Source organism: Pecten maximus, chromosome 7, assembly GCF_902652985.1.
Source record: "Pecten maximus chromosome 7, xPecMax1.1, whole genome shotgun sequence".
NCBI classification, from domain to species: Eukaryota; Metazoa; Mollusca; class Bivalvia; order Pectinida; family Pectinidae; genus Pecten; species Pecten maximus.
Genome location: NC_047021.1, coordinates 3,910,305 through 3,926,186, shown reverse-complemented (window position 1 = coordinate 3,926,186; position 15,882 = coordinate 3,910,305). Strand labels below are relative to the sequence as shown.

At 37.4% G+C, this 15,882-nt stretch overlaps 1 protein-coding gene and 1 long non-coding RNA gene across 8 annotated transcripts in view; both read right to left on the bottom strand.

Annotated features, from left to right (window-relative positions):
* The window catches only part of LOC117331375 (cilia- and flagella-associated protein 251-like), a 42,080-nt gene that overhangs the window by 15,664 nt on the left and 10,534 nt on the right, over positions 1 to 15,882 (bottom strand). The gene's annotated exons all lie outside the window — the stretch shown is intronic.
* LOC117331376 lies at positions 13,816 to 15,874 on the bottom strand. 2 transcript variants are annotated; one of them, XR_004533519.1, is made up of 3 exons: positions 15,764 to 15,874; positions 14,280 to 15,731; positions 13,816 to 14,202 (listed from the first exon to the last, which is right to left on the bottom strand). It is a non-coding gene; the product is annotated as an uncharacterized LOC117331376 (long non-coding RNA). The 2 variants fall into 2 exon arrangements; XR_004533518.1 differs by having other exon boundaries at positions 13,817 to 14,230; positions 14,340 to 15,731.

Genomic DNA, 15,882 nt, shown 5'->3' with positions numbered 1-15,882 from the left:
AGGACAATCTATAATCAGGAGTCAGAGAGATAGGTACTGGACAATCTATAATCATGGGTCAGAGAGATAGGTACTGGACAATCTATAATCAGGGGTCAGAGAGATAGGTACTGGACAATACATAATCAGGGGTCAGAGAGATGGTACTGGACAATCTATAATCAGGGGTCAGAGAGATAGGTACTGGACAATCTATAATCAGGGGTCAGAGAGATAGGTACTGGACAATCTATAATCCGGGGTCAGAGAGTTAGGTACTGGACAATCTATAATCAGGGGTCAGAGAGATAGGTACTGGACAATCAATAATCAGGGGTCAGAGAGATAGGTACTGGACAATCTATAATCAGGGGTCAGAGAGATAGGTACTGGACAATCTATAATCATGGGTCAGAGAGATAGGTACTGGACAATCTATAATCAGGGGTCAGAGAGATAGGTAGTGGACAATCTGTAATCAGGGGTCAGAGAGTTAGGTACTGGACAATCCATAATAAGGGGTCAGAGAGATAGGTACAGGACAATCTATAATCAGGAGTCAGAGAGATAGGTACTGGACAATCTATAATCATGGGTCAGAGAGATAGGTACTGGACAATCTATAATCACGGGTCAGAGAGATAGGTACTGGACAATCTATAATCAGGGGTCAGAGAGATAGGTACTGGACAATCTATAATCACGGGTCAGAGAGATAGGTACTGGACAATACATAATCAGGGGTCAGAGAGATAGGTACTGGACAATCAATAATCAGGGGTCAGAGAGTTAGGTACTGGACAATACATAATCAGGGGTCAGAGAGATAGGTACTGGACAATCTATAATAAGGGGTCAGAGAGATAGGTACTGGACCATCTATAATCACGGGTCAGAGAGATAGGTACTGGACAATACATAATCAGGGGTCAGAGAGATAGGTACTGGACAATCTATAATAAGGGGTCAGAGAGATAGGTACTGGACAATCTATAATCAGGAGTCAGAGAGATAGGTACTAGACAATCTATAATCAGGGGTCAGAGAGATAGGTACTGGACAATCTATAATCACGGGTCAGAGAGATAGGTACTGGACATTACATAATCAGGGGTCAGAGAGATAGGTACTGGACAATCAATAATCAGGGGTCAGAGAGTTAGGTACTGGACAATCTATAATCACGGGTCAGAGAGATCGGTACTCGACAATCTATAATCAGGGGTCAGAGAGATAGGTACTGGACAATCCATAATCACGGGTCAGAGAGATAGGTACTGGACAATCTATAATCAGGGGTCAGTGAGATAGGTACTGGACAATCTATAATCAGGGGTCAGAGAGATAGGTACTGGACAATCTATAATCAGGGGTCAGAGAGATAGGTACTCGACAATCTATAATCAGGGGTCAGAGAGATAGGTACTGGACAATCTATAATCAGGGGTCAGAGAGTTAGGTACTGGACAATCTATAATCAGGGGTCAGAGAGATAGGTACTGGACAATCTATAATCAGGGGTCAGAGAGTTAGGTACTGGACAATCAATAATCAGGGGTCAGAGAGTTAGGTACTGGACAATCTATAATCAGGGGTCAGAGAGTTAGGTACTGGACAATCTATAATCAGGGGTCAGAGAGATAGGTACTGGACAATCTATAATCAGGGGTCAGAGAGATAGGTACTGGACAATACATAATCAGGGGTCAGAGAGATAGGTACTGGACGATCTATAATCACGGGTCAGAGAGATAGGTACTGGACAATCTATAATCACGGGTCAGACAGATAGGTACTGGACAATCAATAATCAGGGGTCAGAGAGATAGGTACTGGACAATCTATAATCAGGGGTCAGAGAGATAGGTACTGGACAATACATAATCAGGGGTCAGAGAGATAGGTACTGGACAATCTATAGTCAGGGGTCAGAGAGATAGGTACTGGACAATCAATAATCAGGGGTCAGAGAGATAGGTACTGGACAATCTATAATCACGGGTCAGAGAGTTAGGTACTGGACAATCTATAATCACGGGTCAGAGAGTTAGGTACTGGACAATCCATAATCAATGATCAGACTGGCTGGACTATAGAATTCCAATAGCATCCTGTCTTAAATTTCACTGTTGCAGACTTGTTCAATACCTCACTCTCCTGATAATCACACTAATTGTGTAATATATATACAACAACTGTAGGTTATACCTAGCACTATAAGACTGGTTTATGGCAGCTTCTATTCCAACTTAATGGCCCCTCCTACAACAGTGTCCCTTACTGTATCAATATCATACTAATTAACAATCAATAAAAAGGAGAAGTTCTCTGTGATTTTGCATGTTTTGTAATAATTACAAATTGAACCACCAGCCCTTTTTCTTGGAAAACTAATTATCTCCATACACCAATATTCCATTTACAACCCAACATTAACCTCCTGGTGTAGTCAAAGTGTGCAACCAGGAAGTGCAAGACATATCCAATTTAAAATCAAATTGATCATCTCTGATATTCTGTATCATTACAGACTTTTCCCAATCTCATGCCACTAATCATATCAAAATGTGATAACATAAACATTATTGAATTAGCTGTCATGCTGCATGTCCTTGAGTAAATGCTTAAACTTTCTAAAATGAGAAAGCTCCAAAAAGAAAATATATTTGACTAAAAAAAAGAGTGAGAAAAATATCCTAAGCAAGCACTTTCTAGGAGTAAGCACTAGGAAAAATTTGAGTGAAATAAGATCGACAGAACTCATAATATTGTGAATTTAATATTAATAAGTGATTTTCTATGTATAGCAGCAGCAACCTTGATCTTTGCCTTCAGGTTACTGACTTTCTATTTATAGTAACGGTGACCTTTGACTTCAGGGCTTTAAAAGTTATCGCAAGCAGGCACTTTCTTTGAGAAAGCAATAGAATATTAAGTTGTGCATAAAATGATTTTCTATTTGTAGTAACACTGCCCTTGACCTTTGACCGCTAGTCATGGAAATCTATGCAGCACAAGTAAATCTGTGTGGAATTGACCAAACAGCATTGAATCAAGTTTTTGTATAAATATCAAAAATGGACAGATGGACAGACGGCTGGCCGGACGAACAGACAACCTTATTTCTATAGGGCACATCATCTCTTATGATGCAGGGCCCTAATAATTTGATATGTCCCAATTATGCCTTTAGGTGAGTGACATATTAAATCATTTAACAATTCAGTGTAATAAATTCCAAATTACATTGATACAGTATTGTATATAAGGTTCTTATCATATAACTCATATCTCTAAGAAAATATTAATAAGCGAATACATTCAAATTAATTTTTCTATCAGAATAGCTAATTTATATTATTTATGATGTTACAATAATGTTTATTAATGACATGTCTTAAAATATTAATGAAATAGCTGATATTTGCCAATTATGTGATACACATTATCATATAATCTGTTTCAATACCGGTAATTTCATATTGATTTGGCATTTCTAAGTCATAATTATGCTTCATTAACAACATTCTATTTATATGTTTACACATGTACAATACTGTTTGACCTTGACTGTGGTATACAATCTCGACCTTTTCCAATATGCTTCATTAACAACTATATATGTTTACATATTACATGTACAATACTGTTTGACCTTGACTGGTATACAATCTCGACCTTTTCCAATATGCTTCATTAACAACTTTATATGTTTACACATTACATGTACAATACTGTTTGCCCTTAACTGTGGTATACAATCTCGACCTTTACCGATATGCTTCATTAACTTGACCTACCTCAATGGTTATTTAAATACTGGTTTTTGTATTAAAATATTCATGACGAAGATCAGATGTATTTTAGACAATTTTTTTTTTATTGACTAAATATGAAGAGGTATACATTGTGATGCTGAATTAGCCACCTAGGTCAAAGATACCCAGGTTAGGATGCTAAAGCACTAGGACTCCGACAGAGCCTCACCAGTACTCAACAGGCCTAATCTAAATCAATGCTGGAGCCTTTCAATGATAAAGAAGCAAACATGATTTCTTTATATTTGAGCCCGACTCCTAACTCCAATGACATAACAGAACAATTTCCTAACAAGAGGCACATGACTGCCCTCCTTAAATGATGTTCCAGCCAAATTTGGTTGTAATTGACACAGGCATTAAGGAGGAGTAGTGTTTTAAACCAAAATTTTAGCTAAGTTCCTCTTTTTGGGTCTTGCGCATGTCCCCAGGGTCAAACCACATCCACATTCATATGAATTATGATTGCCCTCCCTCAATAATGTTTCAATGAAGGGTGGTTGGTTGGCACAGTGGTAACACATATAAGTACCCTTTTATCTATAGATGGCCACAATTCAACTCCCCGATCAGATGTGAAAAGGTTATACAGGGTCACCTGCCCGACCATGTGGGCTTTCTCTGGGTCCTCCAGTTTCCTCCATGCTAAGAACCCTCACCCAGACAAGCTTATGTAACTTCCTTAGCAATTGTTATAAAATGAATAAAGTTTTTTAATGATGTGCTATTATGCATAGTGGATAGTGCACACCATTGGAGGAGAAGGATTTTAAGCAATACATTCCCTACTACCCCCAATCCCCAACAAGAGTGCTGACAAGGATTTTCTAAAATTTGGAATGGTGATTTTGACTTTGACCCAACAACTTGAAAATTGAACTTGTCAGAGATAATATGATCTCATGAAGCCACTGGTGCACTGACAAACTTTCGTGCTATGTACAGATGGATGGAGAGGAAATCTATGGTCCCCAGGCCAATTTCACAATTAGGGAACTAATTAGAAAACACTGAAATCTGCCAGGGGTCCAGAAAAATAAATTACACATCAATAGAAAAGACGTACATAAGTTCATATCCTGTTTTAAATCTATACAAACTTAGATACTGTATGGAACTCATGGCATTATCATTCCTAGTCAAAGGGTACGGACAGGGAGAAACACAACCTGGAGTAGAATCAAAGGGTACGGACAGGGAGAAACACAACCTAGAGTAGAATCAAAGGGTATGGACAGGGAGAAACACGATCTGGAGTAGAATCAAAGGGTACGGACAGGGAGAAACACGATCTGGAGTAGAATCAAAGGGTACGGACAGGGAGAAACACGATCTGGAGTAGAATCAAAGGGTACGGACAGGGAGAAACACAACCTGGAGTAGAATCAAAGGGTACGGACAGGGAGAAACACAACCTAGAGTAGAATCAAAGGGTATGGACAGGGAGAAACACGATCTGGAGTAGAATTCAATTGTAATGAAGATCCTGATTTTTACATGTTTTTATGTGAGTAGTTCAGATTAGACATAGAGAATGTCATAATAGTTTCTAAATATAGATTATAGTTCTATCTTGTTACCTTATATCTACAGAATAATATCAGCAGAGAGTGTAAGTCAATTTCCTGATTATAAAATACAGTTCTATCTCTTTACCTTATCTATAAATAGAATTTATTTATATTCCTATTTATTGAATGTAGTTCTAAACATTTATACAGAGAATCCATTATTTTCCTAATAATAGAATACAGTTCTATATTTTAACTTGTATACAGAAATTAAATTCCTTATCATACAGAGAATGTCATTATAGCTTCCTAAGTACACAGCAAATGACATTATATTCTTAACTATAAAGAGAGTGTTATTATATTCTCCATTATAGAATATGTTCTATCTGTTGATATTATTTTAGCTTACCTTCCTTACAGACAGTGACCCTGGTGTGAAACAGTGGTATCACCTTATTACTTCTGTCATATATCTCATCAAATATTGAATTCTCCAGGAATAATGACAGATACAGTCACACAGACTTGGTCCATACAACTGGTACTAACATATATATAACATGTCAGTATTGGTAAATCTCAATATGTGTAACTAAAGGTGGGAACTATAACTTCTTACATATAGCTGAGCACGTCGTCTCCTCTATACCTATCCCTAAAAATCATCACAATCTACCTGTACACGTATTTACCTGTTGTAGATTTCCCTTCCACGTATATTTCACCAGTAACATGTATTCCGTTTAAAGGTAAATGTCAACTTGTGTGAAGTAATTGTTGGGCACACTGTGCCTGGTGGCAGGCAGGCATGCCTTTTATGGGGGTTTGTTTACTGTTGTTGTAACCATGTACCACGCAGAATCTCAGCTGGTCAGATAACGAGGTAGAGAATCAATGGTCAGGTAAAACAGTTTGTTACACCTGGGTAAGGCTGTCAGCATGTCCACTTATAGTTGTATGTTTATTTACCTGTGTCGGTCATATACCTGTTCTACAGTCTTTGATCTGCCAATTATACCTGTATGTACATTGTTTCTTATCTACCCATCAACCTACTGCTTTAATTCCTGATATCATATCTCATATATATGTATAGATGTTTGATAACAATCTCCAGTTCAAATAAAACAAATCTAATTTTCATACTCATTTATGTATTTACTCTAAGATTGTTACATAATAACCCACAATATGATATACCGTATGAAAATATACTGAAACTTTCCTTATAACAGGCAATTTTTTTTTTAAATCTTGCGACAATAAAAGTCAATAACACACAGGAAATCCATTAAAACTGATCTTCTTTCAAGTCATCTTGTACAATGATTTTTATGCCTTGAGTACATATATCGGTATATAAAATATACATCAGTCATAATCATTAAAACACACATATCATTACCCACTTCCGGCTCCCATTGACAGGGTAAGTCAGCCTAACAGACATACCATTTTAAATCTCACAAACAAACAGTTTTATGTGTCACATTTAAATGTCTAAAGTACTGACCTATTGTTGACGGCTCAACCAGAGAAAAGCAATATTATTTTAGGACTGGAATCGTGACAGTGTATTTTCTGTCTGAGAAAAATGGATATTTTACTGTACGTTAGTAGTACAGCTTATCTTAAATCAAGATTTAAAAAGTTAATTTTCTGATTATTTTGTTTCCATCAATACTTCATTTATTCATTATGCCTGCATGGCAGATTTCTCTTTCGTTGACAATACCGGGGAGACACCTAAGAAGGCATTGTTATGGTGTTAGCATAGAAACTGGTAGCAGGCCATTGTATAGCTAAACATATCACATTTCCATATAAAAACAAAGTGGACTTTGATAATGAGTAAGGGCTTGTTAGGTCAAATATCAGAGGAAACCAGGTCACTCCTAAATATAATGTCCTAACCTCAAACTACCAAGACAATTAATGAAGTACCACATTTGTACAGGTAGGGGTCAGGAAGGTGCAAGCATGTTCTCCACATACAAATATGTATTCAAAATCAAAATGGTCACTATAACTTCAGGCCCTGATCTCCATGCAATTATTTATATTGTCAATACAACATATTTGGCTATAATGCACCAAATACATATCTCACAACAATTGCAATCAATCATTGCGAAGCTTGCCGATGGCAGTCATAGCAAAATGCTTATACTACAATTTCAGTAACTGATCAGGAAATACATTCTCAATGCCAAATTTATACATCTGATACACAAATGTATTTTTTTGTATATCAAATTCTAAAAGCAGTCTCAAAAAAGTTAATTTTGATGAACTATAAAAAGCAATATATGTGAAAATTCATAAAAAATAAATATTTCCAGCATTTTTTTTTAACTAATGCATGTCAAGAGATTAAGTGACTGTGAATGTATCGGTATTGTGTACATGTCTCAAGATGTGTAGATATCAAGAGATTTAGTGACTGTGAATGTATCGGTATTGTGTACATGTCTCAAGATGGAGTATATCTGAATTAGTGGATGTGTAGGTATCAAGAGATTTATTGACTCTGAATCTATATAAGGGAGTCTATGGCTCTGAGTCCATATAAAGCGACTAAGTGACGTACTCCTTCATATCTGAGTCCATAGATGGGTACATTTAAAGAGATCAAGTGACTGAGTTCATCTGAGTCCATAGATGTGAATATGTTAAGAGTTTAGTGACCCTGTCACATCTGAGTCCATAGATGTGAATATGTTAAGAGATTTAGTGGCTCTGAATCCATAGATGTGTTCAAGTCAAGAGATTTATAAGTGACTCTGAATCTCTGGTGTGGTCTGCTCTAAAAAGTATAGTGATTCCAACGACCGACTTACTACATGGTCGACTAGACTTAAAGTATAGTGATTCCAACGACCGACTTACTACATGGTCGACTAGACTTAGAGTATAGTGATTCCAACGACCGACTTACTACATGGTGGACCAGACTTAAAGTATAGTGATTCCAACGACCGACTTACTACATGGTCGACTAGACTTAAAGCATAGTGATTTGGATGATCAACATGCTGGTCGACTAGACTAAAAGTATAGTGATTTGGATGATCAACATGCTGGTCGACTAGGCTAAAAGTATAGTGATTTGGATGATCAACATGCTGGTCGACTAGACTAAAAGTATAGTGATTTGGATGATCAACATGCTGGTCGACTAGACTAAAAGTACAGTGATTTGGATGATCAACATGCTGGTCGACTAGACTAAAAGTACAGTGATTTGGATGATCAACATGCTGGTCGACTAGACTAAAAGTATAGTGATTTGGATGATCAACATGCTGGTCGACTAGACTAAAAGTATAGTGATTTGGATGATCAACATGCTGGTCGACTAGACTAAAAGTATAGTGATTTGGATGATCAACATGCTGGTCGACTAGACTAAAAGTATAGTGATTTGGATGATCAACATGCTGGTCGACTAGACTAAAAGTATAGTGATTTGGATGATCAACATGCTGGTCGAGTAGGCTAAAAGTAAAGTGATTTGGATGATCAACATGCTGGTCGACTAGACTAAAAGTATAGTGATTTGGATGACCGACTAACTGGTTGACTAGACTGACTGATTACAGGTAAGATTTTACCAGTAATAATCAGGCTGTATCTATAGTAACTTAATGACATAAATAACTGTCCCTTACTTAAGGATGTAGCATGTGTGCATAATTTTAGATTAAGTTGGTGCGTTATTTAGATTAAGTTGGTATAGACTTACTAAGTTAATGTTATTAATTAGTGTTTACACCCGCCATACAAACAAGCCCTGCCAGAAAATCAATGTCCAGGTTCCGATGATTAATCTTAGCCTATAAAAGGATAATGGCTAGCTAGGGATTACAGTCATTAAGTAACTTATACTGCTGGTAATTTGTTAGCTAACCCCTAACACTGTACATACCTAGGCTGTGGGTACTACATTCTACCAACATGACGTCATCTACTGGAGACTTTTAGCTATATGGTATCAGCTTTACTGTGAACATGTATGATACCTTAGGTGACAAAATTACTGAAACCTTTTGTTGTATGGGCCTTACCAGTCACCTGAGTCTTTAACATGTAACTATCTTCTATGTATTTTTCAATGTATTTCTAAATAGTTCCTATAATAATATCAGTAAAGTTTTGCCCCTACCCATAATTCTGACCAATGTCTAATGAGAACGAAAAAAAGTGTGCTAAAAATCTGTGTCACAGTGTGTCTTATATAAACTATAGTAGCCCCTCTCTGTGGCTATTTTAAGTAACAGTTACCTTTATTTGAATTCAAGATGTACATCTACATTTCAAAGTGTATCATCATGTGAAATTTTAGAAAGTTTGGCATCTGTAAGTGCCTTATACCATACCCCCGGGTATATGTTCCATTTCTATAGTAACACCTTATACCATACTCCCGGGTATATGTTCCATTTCTATAGTAACACCTTATACCATACCCCCGGGTATATGTTCCATTTCTATAGTAACACCTTATACCATACCCCCGGGTATATGTTCCATTTCTATAGTAACACCTTATACCATATATTTTCTATTTCTATAGTAACAGAGACCTTGATATGTAAAGCCCTTTTATATATCAGCACACTGTGGATGAACACCATGTAAAATTTCAGAAAGTTTGACACTCTGAAATTTGAGACATACACCATGATTACTATATATAGGATAACTGCAATGTGGGGCTCTAATTAAGCAATTTGAAAAAATCGTTGACCCAATGACCTTTGCATTCTGATACAAAGTTTATATTTTTATCAAATGTTCAGAAATGAAATGAATACTGATTACCAAGGGTAGTAAGAACGTTTAATTTAGTTTTACATGTTTTATCTATGCATGACCTTGACACATCTTTAAGCTTGAGATTTGACTTGCTGTGCCCAATAATTGTTAAGCCTAGTTTTTCATTTAAGAAATAATAGCCATAAATATAGCATGCAATTACAACATCTAGCTTAAGCCATATTTATAACCTAAAAGCAAAATATTCAAATACCCTGCCCTCCCTAGCATCATATAACATTCATTTTGATGAGAAAGCAAAAGACTCAGATCTTCCTTCTTTTACTTTATGGAACCAGCTGATGACCCATATAGTTTGCCACAAATCCCAACATCAATTTTTGGCTGTTTGGTTTGATTGGTTTGATTCCTAAGAATGAGGAAGACCAAACCTTCAGCTTTGCAGTCCTTTCCTCAGCCTCCCTTCCATTGCAAAATAAAAAAGGACAATAACCCTCCTCGGGGCAAGATCTTCTGTATGTCTGCTTTCCTCCTAGAGTGGAGGGAAATCACAGAAGATATTAGGGCCTTAATTGTTTGTGGTCAAGTAGGGGACAGTTATTCCACTTTTGTGGTGTCACCACTCAGTATCAATGCCTTTTACCTCCTCCAGGGGATCCAGAAAAGGCTTCAGCCCTCCAGGAGGAAGTAAGGACCATGGTTTGTAGTGGTCAAGGAGGTTCCTATGGCAAAGTGCATCCTGCTTTCTTGTGCAGAAGAAGTCCAGGGCATGGCGTCCCATCATAGATCTATGTGCTTATGAATTCTTTCCTTTCAACTAGATGGGGAAAGTGCTAACAGAAGTTTTGGGAACATCACTATTCTTGTTAAGATATAGGTCACTTTACGGTAGGGAGGTCAGGATATTTGGACCTTGTTTTTGGGCTATAAATATTGATGTAGGTATTGCCCTATTTGCGTACTAATGTTTTGGTGAGTATTACATCAGGAACATTGGTTCTATTGATAAAAACCTCAAATTGTGAGACACACAGTAATCACTGACATGAATTTCATTAAGATTAAATCTTTTGTTTTTAGGGCCTGAATCACTGTGCAGTACTTGAGGGATATTGGACAATTCACTCTACTCATGGCCATTCATTTTCTGTTGGGTTCACTTTTTAAGTGAATTTATGGAACATTATAATATCCGAATTCTGTCTTGACATGATTTCCTTACGAATACTACTTAATATACCAGAAATATAGTATGTATGAGTGATGGTAGGATTGACTTGTACGAACTGAACCTGTCAGTGACGTGTTTCACCTAGTCCTGTTATACAAGGACTAAGGTAGCAGCATTCTTTAAGTAATGGTACACAATTCATGCATCTATCGGCCTAATACCACCATAAACTATGTCTAATTCAAATATCTTTATGGAACTTTAATTTTAAATACATTTTAAATCATCAGATAAGATCACTTTTAGATTAAAACCTCTATTTCAGTTCTAGGTCACTTAACTAGTGAGTCACTATCTGACCTTGTTTGGCCCTGTATAATACTCACCCGCTGTGCTATTGCGTACTAGCCGATATTACATGGCCGAACTGTCGGTTACAGTGGCTTAAAACTCTCCAACTTGACACACACAAATATACTCATCCATTATACATGCATTGAATGATGATTCTTTTATTTCCTTTTAATATCTGAGTCAAATATAATTCTGTGAATTATGATCAATTCATTTCCTTTCGATATCTGATCATGAGTCAATAATGTTCCTCATTCATTATTGCAGTATGTCACTATGTCCATGTCATATCGTCAACAACATACTAAGTCAGCAGGGACTGAATGTTAGAAGCATTATAATTATCAAATTCTGTCTTGACAATGATATTTTCCTATACAATTAACTTTACTTGATACTACCAGAAAACATAAAGTATGTACTTGAGTGACTGGTAGGATTGACTTGTACAGAACTGAGAGCCTGTCCCTGTGACGTGTTTCACACTAAGTACCTGTTATATACAAAGGACTAACTGGTAGCAGGCAATCTCCTTAAGTAATGGTACACAATTCAATGGGGGCAGACATCGGCCTAATACACCATAAACTATGATACTAATTCAAAATATCTATTAATGGAAAATAATTAATTAATTTAAAAATACATATTTTACAAACAATCATGATTCAAGATCACTTTATAGATTAAAACCTCCTCATCTTCATGTTCTAACAACAGTATATCACTCCCTACCGACCCCTGTATAGATGTACTCACCCGTCCTGTGTTTATCTCTGGTAGCCCAATATTAAATGTGTCCGTAAACTGTCAGACAGTGGCTTACACTGTCTACCAGACTCTGACACGACACAAATTATACTCATCCAATGTAGACATGCAGTCATGCACACAAAATACAAATGGTATTATCTTTGTGATGTTTGCTTCCCAAACCTAGACTTCATAATATTGACTGTTCCCTGATTTACATTTGAGTGTATCTATTATATGTTTATGTTATGTGAAGGCAATAAAGACACCTCAGATATGAAGCCTAACAGAAAATACTTGTTTAAAAAGTTGAGAAGTTGTTTGAAGATTTTAACTCATTTGACACCTGTGGCTTTAAATGTAGGTCAAGGTAATTCATTTCAATAAACTTCGTAGTCCTTCATCCCAGCATGGCACAGGCCCAACATCATGACCCAATGCTTCTTGGTTATATAGGTCAAGGTCGTTCATTTGAACAAGATTGGTATTCTCTTGGTTACTGAGAAATCGTTTATAGGTTTTAACACATATGACTCCTGTGACATTGAACTTTGGTCAAGGACATTCATTTGAACAAAATCAGAAGCCCTTCATCCCAGTATGCTACTACTCAGGCCCAATAGCATAACCATGGTCGCCTCTTGATAACAATGAAAAGTTGAAAATGCAAGTTTTTGATCGAAGCATAGCACACATTGCACAACAACAGACATATGCTGATTAGAATAGCCATGTCTATTATGTGTAGTGATTTGATATAACAATGTCTCTGTCTATTAAGTGTTAGTGATTTGATATAGCCATGTCTGTGTCTTTTAAGTGTAGTGATTTTATATAGCAATGTCTCTGTCTATAAAGTGTAGAAATTTGATATAGCAATGTCTCTGTCTATTATATATAAGTGTAGTAATTTGATATAGCCATGTCTCTTGTCTATTAAGTGTAGCTATTCAATATAAGGTCTGACAGCAAATACCTGTCTATAAAGGGCCTTCATCCAAAATAAGGTTGTACAACAACCACCTGTCTGTAAAGGATTGGATATATATGGACACTGCATCAATGGAATGCATATATGCAAACACTGCAATATAACAGTGGTTGGCGCCAAGGTTACATAGCATGGCACTGGAGGCAGTTTACTCCATATGCCCACACAAGGAATCACCAGATATGACATCACATGTAATCACATATAATCATGAGATCATCTGTGTACCAAGAACAAGTGCACCGAGAGCAAACTTAATCCAGACACCCAACACCTGTTCATTAATAATATTGTATAATAAGGGATGGGAATTATCAGGTTCCTTTTTGATAACTGATAATCAGTTACACATAACATAATTGATCAATTCATAAGAATGTAAACAGCTTTACAGACTTACTTGAGATTAATCAAAGCTAAGTGTTTTGATACAAACAAGAGGCCCATGAGCTTTAATGGTCAATGCCAAATTTATCAGACAATCTGATCCATTTGACCTCCGCCTTCAGCCCCTGGGAGAGGGGAGGGGGTCACTGAGTCAGGGCCAATCTGTACATACCATCAAATTATCATACCATACTAATATTCTAGCCAAGTTTGAATTATTTCAAATAGTAAATCAACAAATGATGTTAAAAAAGTTATTTCCCTTTATAAAGTATACCTTATTTGGGTCTTGAAAAGAAGATTTTTGTGGTATTACCTGTAGGTTGTGTGGAGTGTGGTATTACCTGTATGTTGTGTAGAGTGTGGTATTACCTGTAGGTTGTGTGGAGTGTGGTATTACCTGTATGTTGTGTAGAGTGTGGTATTACCTGTAGGTTGTGTAGAGTGTGGTATTACCTATAGGTTGTGTGGGGTGTGGTATTACCTGTAGGTTGTGTAGAGTGTGGTATTACCTGTAGGTTGTGTAGTATTACCTGTAGGTTGTGTAGAGTGTGGTATTACCTGTAGGTTGTGTGGAGTGTTACAGGTATTACCTGTAGGTTGTGTGGGGTGTGGTATTACCTGTAGGTTGTGTAGAGTGTGGTATTACCTGTAGGTTGTGTGGAGTGTGGTATTACCTGTAGGTTGTGTAGAGTGTGGTATTACATGTAGGTTGTGTAGAGTGTGGTATTACCTGTAGGTTGTGTAGAGTGTGGTATTACATGTAGGTTGTGTAGAGTGTGGTATTACCTGTAGGTTGTGTGGAGTGTGGTATTACCTGTAGGTTGTGTAGAGTGTGGTATGACCTGTAGGTTGTGTGGAGTGTGGTATTACCTGTAGGTTGTGTAGAGTGTGGTATTACATGTAGGTTGTGTAGAGTGTGGTATTACCTGTAGGTTGTGTAGAGTGTGGTATTACATGTAGGTTGTGTAGAGTGTGGTATTACCTGTAGGTTGTGTGGAGTGTGGTATTACCTGTAGGTTGTGTAGAGTGTGGTATGACCTGTATGTTGTGTGGAGTGTGGTATTACCTGTAGGTTGTGTGGAGTGTAGTATTACCTGTAGGTTGTGTGGAGTGTGGTATTACCTGTAGGTTGTGTAGAGTGTGGTATTACCTGTAGGTTGTGGAGTGTGGTATTACCTGTAGGTTGTGTGGGGTGTGGTATTACCTGTAGGTTGTGTAGAGTGTGGTATTACCTGTAGGTTGTGTAGAGTGTGGTATTACCTGTAGGTTGTGGAGTGTGGTATTACCTGTAGGTTGTGGAGTGTGGTATTACCTGTAGGTTGTGTGGAGTGTGGTATTACCTGTAGGTTGTGTAGAGTGTGGTATTACCTGTAGGTTGTGTAGAGTGTGGTATTACCTGTAGGTTGTGTGGAGTGTGGTATTACCTATAGGTTGTGTAGAGTGTGGTATTACCTGTAGGTTGTGTGGGGCGTGGTATTACCTGTAGGTTGTGTGGAGTGTGGTATTACCTGTAGGTTGTGTGGAGTGTGGTATTACCTGTAGGTTGTGTAGAGTGTGGTATTACCTGTAGGTTGTGGAGTGTGGTATTACCTGTAGGTTGTGTAGAGTGTGGTATTACCTGTAGGTTGTGTGGAGTGTGGTATTACCTGTAGGTTGTGTGGAGTGTGGTATTACCTGTAGGTTGTGTAGAGTGTGGTATTACTTGTAGGTTGTGTGGAGTGTGGTATTACCTGTAGGTTGTGTAGAGTGTGGTATGACCTGTAGGTTGTGTGGGGTGTGATATTACCTGTAGGTTGTGTGGAGTGTGGTATTACCTGTAGGTTGTGTGGAGTGTGGTATTACCTGTAGGTTGTGTAGAGTGTGGTATTTCCTGTAGGTTGTGTGGAGTGTGGTATTACCTGTAGGATGTGTAGAGTGTGGTATTACCTGTAGGTTGTGTAGAGTGTGGTATTACCTGTAGGTTGTGTAGAGTGTGGTATTACCTGTAGGCTGTGTGGAGTGTTACAGATATTACCTGTAGGTTGTGTAGAGTGTGGTATTACCTGTAGGTTGTGTTGAGTGTGGTATTTCCTGAAGGCTGTGTTTGCTGTGATATTGCTTAAAGAATTATTGGTTGATTTCTCAAGGTTATAG